General features: G+C 37.9%; 2 long non-coding RNA genes across 2 annotated transcripts; both read left to right on the top strand.

Annotated features, from left to right (window-relative positions):
* The first annotated feature begins 2331 nt into the window (after window positions 1-2331).
* Window positions 2332-4683, top strand: LOC143241695 (uncharacterized). Its single transcript, XR_013022260.1, has 3 exons — window positions 2332-2523; window positions 4087-4178; window positions 4663-4683. It is a non-coding gene; the product is annotated as an uncharacterized LOC143241695 (long non-coding RNA).
* A 5-nt stretch (window positions 4684-4688) lies between these two features.
* LOC143241848 (uncharacterized) lies at window positions 4689-6952 on the top strand. Its single transcript, XR_013022305.1, has 2 exons — window positions 4689-4828; window positions 6712-6952. It is a non-coding gene; the product is annotated as an uncharacterized LOC143241848 (long non-coding RNA).
* Window positions 6953-7202: the final 250 nt, after the last annotated feature.

Raw genomic sequence — 7202 nt, 5'->3', positions numbered from 1 at the left:
TTACTCTAGACATCACGGTGTTGACCAACTTTCTATGTTTTTCATACTTTTAGACATCACGTTGTGTTATACTAGCTAACCTCTATGTTTTACTCATACTCTAGACATCACACCGGTGTTGGCCAACTCTCTATGTTTTTTGCATACTCTATGATATCAATCACGGTGTTGGACTCAACATTGTATGTTTTTCTTTCATACTTTAGACATCGACCATGTTGACCAACTTTCTATGTTTTTCATACTTTGGGCATCACGGTGTTAACCAACTCCATAAGTGTTTTCAACTTCTCTAGATACATCACTTAAATATTCCTATGCGTCACTGTTCTCATGTACTTTAGACATCACGGTGTTGACTAACTTTCTATGTTTTTTTCATACTTTAGACATCACGGTGTTAACCAACTCTGTATGTTTTTTTCATTCTCTCTAGACATCACGGTGTTGACCAACATTCTATCACGGTTTTCTCTTCATACTTTAGACATCACGGTGTTGGACTAACATGTTTTTCATACTTTAGACATCACGGTGTTGACCAACTTTCTATGTTTTTTCATACTTTAGACATCACGAGATTGTTCAACGCCACTCTGTATGTTGCTTATTCTTCTAGACATCACGGTGGTGTTGGACTCAACTTTCTATGTTTTTCATACTTTAGACATCACGGTGTTAACCAACTTCTGTATGTTTTTCTATCACGGTGTTCAACTCTATGACATACACATCACGGTGTTAAATGACTAGACATCACAACAATTCTATGTTTTTTCATACTCATCTAGACATCGGGTGACGGTGTTGACCAACTTTCTATGTTTTTTTTCTATACTGGACTTAGACATCACGGTGTTAACCAACTCTGTATGTTTTTTTCATTCTTCTAGACATCACGGTGTTGACCAATATCTCTATGTTTTTCATACTCACTCTAGACATCACGGTGTTAACCAACTCTATGTTTTTTTCATACTCTTAGACATCACGGTGTTAACCAACTCTCTCTATGTTTTTCATACTTTCTAGACATCACGGTGTTAACCAACTCTCTATGTTTTTATACTCTAGACATCACGGTGTTGACCAACTTTCTATGTTTTTCATACTTTTAGACATCACGGTGTTAACCAACTCTGTATGTTTTTTCATTCTCTAGACATCACGGTGTTGACCAACTCTATGTTTTTTCATACTTTAGACATCACGGTGTTTTAACCAACTTTCTATGTTTTTCATACTTTAGACATCACGGTGTTAACCAACTCTGTATGTTTTTTTCATTCCCTCTAGACATCACGGTGTTGACCAACATTCTATGTTTCTCTATAATCTCTAGACATCACGGTGTTGACCAACATTCTATGTCACTTTCATACTTTAGACATCACGGTGTTGACCAACTTTCTATGTTTTTTCATACTTTAGACATCACGGTGTTGACCAACTCTATGTGTTTTCATACTCTAGACATCACGGTGTTGACCAACTCTCTATGTTTTTTCATACTCTAGACATCACGGTGTTAACCAATCCTCTCTATGTTTTTCATGCTCTAGACATCACGGTGTTGACCAACTTCTATGTTTTTCATACTTTAGACATCACGGTGTTGACCAACTCTCTATGTTTTTTTCATACTCTAGACATCACGGTGTTGACCAACTCTCTCTATGTTTTTCATACTTTAGACATCACGTGTGTTGACCAACTCTATGTTTTTTTTCATACTCTAGACATCACGGTGTTGACCAATCTCTCTATGTTTTTCATACTCTAGACATCACGGTGTTGACAAACTCTATGTTTTTCATACTCTAGACATCACGGTGTTGACCAACTCTCTGGTGTTTTTCATACTCTAGACATCACGGTGTTGACCAACTCTCTATGTTTTTTCATACTTTAGACATCACGGTGATGGCCAACTCTAATCATGTTTTTTCATTACTCTAGACATCACGGTGTTGACCAACTCTCTATGTGTTTTTCATACTCTAGACATCACGGTGTTGACCAACTCTCTATGTTTTTCATACTCTAGACATCACGGTGTTGACCAACTCTATGTTTTTTTCATACTCTAGATATCACGGTGTTGGATCAACTCTCTATGTTTTTCATTCTGGATACTGTAGACATCACGGTGTTAAGCCAACTCTGTATGTTTTTCATACTTTAGACATCACGGTGTTGACCAGCACTATGTTTTTCATACTCTAGACATCACGGTGTTGACCAACTCTATGTTTTTCATACTTTAGACATCATGGTTTTGGTTAACGGCTTATGTTTTGTTTTTTTCAGGACAGGGTTTGTTCTCTGGGTTTTGACCAACATTGTTTCGGAACATGGTGGTTCGACTCGCTGGTTATTGCACTATTCTGACTGGTGGAGCTGTACTGTTAGCTATCTTGACGTGGGCCTCCATTCGCCAGGTGCCGTCCTTGTCTGTTCGTTTGGAGAATGATTTTTTAACAACTTCCTTCGGTTTGTGTTTTGGTCTCATCGTGTTTGTAGGTAAGCCTAATTGTAGTTTGTGTACTTCACATTTAAACATGTAATGTAAATAAGTCATATTTAATTAATTGATTATCAACCACTATTGCGAATTGTGGCTTTTCCGCGTCTGTTCAGCGAATTATTACTCTGTTAAAAGACCAGGACTAGTGTAAGACAAGAGGGAAGTCAACTAGCCATCACCACCCACCGTCAACTCTTGTGTTACTCTCTTTACCAACGATCAGTGAGATTGTCCGTAACATTATAACGCCCCTACGGCTGAATTGGCGAGCATGTTTGGCGCGACGGGTATTCGAACCCACGACCCTCGGATAACGAGTCTAGAGCATGAAACCACAGACGAAAGCAGCGTCTTTACTCATGCCCTTAAATGTGTCGCCGTTTACATTTTAAGACAAAGAAACAACCAAAAACCATTTAAATTATCTGTGTAATTAAAAGCACGATTTGTTTTAAATGTTGAAAAGCTCGGAACTAAAGTTTTGGGTATACTTTACAGGTGTATTGTGTCTTGTGGCAGGAATCCTTTTAGTTTATTTAGACCTGACCAGTCCTGACCTTCTGGCCTCTGTTTGGTGTGAACGTCTTGAATGATTATGACGAGTGTTACATTGGTAAGAAGTTAAACACCAGCTTTGAGTATTTTTCAAACAATTGTTTTGTTTGTTTTATGAATTTCGCGCGAAGCTACACGTGGGCTATCGAAGCCGCGACTTCATATTACGAGTCGTATGCTTTAACCCACCTGGCCATGCCGTGCTTTTTTTGAAATAAAACAGGTTAACAGTAATTGATTAATTTTATATTCAATTTTAAGGCGATTAGTAGTAAAATGACAGGACAACTCTAATTTGTTGATTTTTTTGTTTGTGTTTTCTTATAGCAAAGCCACATTGGGTTATCTGCTGAGCCTACCGAGGAGAATCGAATCCCTAATGTTAGCGATGTAAATCCGAAGACTTACCTTGTACCAGCGGGGACAATTTGTTTGTAAGGAGAAAACACCACTGTCTTCTAAATGTGAAAACTCCATTCATTCTAGGCGTCAGTATACATATAAAAGAGAATCCAAGAAATTGAATATATGTAACTTTGTATTGTTTAGTTTGTGTTTTGAATTTCGCGCAAAGCTACACGAGGGCTATCTGCGCTAGCAGTCTCTAATTTAGCAGTGTAAGACTAAATTGAGAGCAATTAGTCATCACCACCCATCGCCAACTCTTGGGCTACTCTTTTAACCAACGAATAGTGGAATTGACCGTCACATTATAACGCTCTCACGTTGAAAGGACGAGCATGTTTCGTGTTACAGGGATTCGAACCCGCGACCTTCGGATTACGAGTCGTGTGCCTCAACCACGGCCATGCCGGGCCTTATTGTTTGGTAGAATAGTTAATATAGTGACGGAATATTAGTATTATTACGTGCTAGTAATACAAACCCTGAATTATTATAATCTAGTAAGAAAGTCTGTCATTTGAACTAAAGCAGAATAATTATTTGTGAATGACAATTATTTCGAGTCAAACTTGCTATAACACATATTTTGTGTTTTTCAGGATCTCGGGACTCACATTCTGAGCGCCCTCTTGAAGAAAACGATGCAACTAAGGAAGGCTCAAGTTCTCCAAACCATCCTGCCGTATCTAAGGTTTGTCTTTCTTTTATTTATGTAATCCATGGATGGATGTACAGAGATAATATATCTTTATTCCATACAGTTTTAGTAGAATATATTATTTTAATGATTTCTCAAAGCACCGATGACATAAAGAAATTAGCTCACATATTTTCCATGAAATAAATAAAATAGAACAAACCGAATATTTTATGTGAATACGTAACTCGTGAAAGATAAACTCATAAAGTCCGACATGGTCAGTAGTTTTTCTCTACGTTTAGATATCCTTTCAACTTTTGATTCCAATAATGACCTAGTTTGTCAGAATCGTCAAACCTAGTTTCACATCAGTGAGAACATTTTTAGTTGTTTGTTTGGGCCGACAGAGGACGTTTCATTTTCTTTTTAACTTCATAAACAAATCAGAAAACTAAATAGAATTAGTTTTATTAGACGTTTCTAATATAATAGACTAAATATAATTGGTTTCATTAGATGTTTCTCAATGACTTAGGTTATTTTGGTTACGGAATAGAACTTTACGGTTTACGAAAGCGTGGGCTGCTATCGAGTTTCAAAAGAAGTTCGGAAGAGCGCCCTCTACCGGCACCTAGATGCATTTCCGATAGAACCTCATTGGATCGTCCAGTGTATGAAAACGTCACTATTTCGTATAAAAGGTAAGGAATTTCTTTTAATTCAGGTTTTCATTGTTTTAACTAAATATATTATAACGCTAAATTCCAGGCTCGATTCCCGTAGTGGTTATTAAGTAGTTTTGCACTAAAAGAGAGAAATTACTGGTAATTCACCTCAGTGTTATTAGCACAGCGACTCACAGGATCCTACTGAGTTTTTTGTTTTTCAAGCATAAACTTTCAGCTCGTAGCTTCATATCTAATTACACTCTTGGCTATTGAGAATTTCCTCTTATTGTTAACCTGAAAAAACCTGTTGATGGATGCAAGAAAAAAGGTGGGACCATTTATTTGCTTGTTTGTTTTTGAATTTCGCACAAAGCTTCTCGAGGGCTCTCTGTGCTAGCCGTCCCTAATTTAGCAGTGTAAGACTAGAGGGAAGGCAGCTAGTCATCACCACCCACCGCCAACTCTTGAGTTACTCTTTTACCAACGAATAGTGGGATGGACTATAACATTATAACGCTCCCATGGCTGAAAGGGCGAGCATGTTTGGTGTGACGGGGATCCGAACCCGCAACCCTCGAATTACTAGTCGAGTGCCTTAACCACCTGGCCATGCAGGGTGCGTTTATGACCTTAATAATAATAACAATAAAACACTCACCAGGGGAAGAAAGACTCGGTCTTGTGCTTCGTTTAATTTATTGTTGTTATTTTTACTGTCGCTAAAATACGTTTATGATTGTTTAGAGTAAGAAACGCAGCTAATTATTGTTTACCGTATTTTTCGGTGTGTAAGACGACCCTGAACGTATAGCGCAAATTAAAGGTATTTTGGCCAGGTGTTAAGGCACTCGACTCGTAATCCGAGGGTCGCGGGTTCGAATCTCCGTTACACCAAATATTCTCGCCCTTTCAGCCATGGGGGCGTTATAACGTGACGGTCAATCCCACTATTTGTTGGTAAAAGTGTAGCCCAAGAGTTGGCGATGGGTGGTGATGACTAGCTGCCTTCCCTCTAGTCTTACACTGCTAAATTAGGGACGGCTAGCGCAAATAGCCCTCGTGTAGTTTTGCGCGAAATTAAAAAACAAAAAAACAAACGTTAAATGTATTTATTTGATGTTCGGTGAAAAGGGCGACACCTATTGTGTGGCAAGTTTAGGATGTCACTTTTGTAAAGAAATTCTTTAAGTTATTTATAAGTTGTCCCAACCGATTTTTTGTGGCAGTCGATATTGCATAAATGTGTTTTTAATGTTCTTCAAATATTACAGACAGTTTAATCCATCAGCACTTGAGTCACAAATGTATGACAAATAACTTGGCGACGTTTTCATCACACTTGAATTCCTTTCTGTTTTTAAAATATATTTTTTTTAAAGTTTCGTGCAAAGCTACACATGGGGTCGTTATGAAGTTACAATCAATCCCATTATTCATTGGTACAAGAGCTGGCGGTGGGTGTTGAAGTCTAGCTATTTTTCCCTCTAGTCTTACACTGCTAAATTAGGGACGGACAGGGCAGATAGCCCTCGTGTAGCTTTGCGTGAAATTCAAAAAATAGTCATTATGCTGGTTCGGTTACCAGTCGTTTAGGGGGTTAAAATCAAGTTAAAGGATAGGTTAAAGTTAATATATATATCTTTTATTTTAAAAACCGCTGATGTTCATAAAACTTTTGTCAAGTGTATTACCAATTTAATGTAGTTTCGACTGACGTAGTTCTAATTCAACCAACTGACGATATATAAACATAATCCTAACGGATATCGACATCTTGAGATTCAGTCACAAGCCCTCATACTTAAAACTTATAATTAACTTATAACTGGATAAGAAAAAGAAACACTGATTTTTATTAGTTGTGATTATTAGTTATTTAAAAAATCGAGTATGAACAATGTTTCATTTAAAATTAGGTTGGAGCAGGTGTACTCCAGCTCTCACGAGAATATTCTGATGCACGAGTTATAGAGGTGCTTTGGAGAAGAATGACAGATTGGCCACACCATCATTTAGATCGTGGAACGTTGGAGCGTCTTTATTATCTCATCTCTAAAATCCTAATTTTGTAATGGAATGTAGCTTCTAATTTCTAATATACTGATTAAAAGATGCAGTCTATAACCAGTGAATAAAGAGAGGTGTTTAGAGCTGAAACTTGGACGTATCATGATTAGTAGCCTACACAATCACACAGTTCCAGGTTTCAGGGAGTTCCGACCCTCATCAGTAACCATGATCATACAGTTCCAGGTTTCAGGGAGTTCCGACCCTCATCAGTAACCAGTACAGTTCCAGGTTTCAGGGAGTTCCGACCCTCATCAGTAGCCATGGTCACACAGTTTCAGGTTTAAAGGAGTTCTGACCCTCATCAGTAACCATGGTCACACAGTTTCAGGTTTCAGGG

This window comes from Tachypleus tridentatus, unplaced genomic scaffold, assembly GCF_004210375.1.
Source record: "Tachypleus tridentatus isolate NWPU-2018 unplaced genomic scaffold, ASM421037v1 Hic_cluster_1, whole genome shotgun sequence".
Lineage (NCBI taxonomy): Eukaryota > Metazoa > Arthropoda > Merostomata > Xiphosura > Limulidae > Tachypleus > Tachypleus tridentatus.
This window is presented reverse-complemented; position numbering and strand designations above follow the sequence as displayed.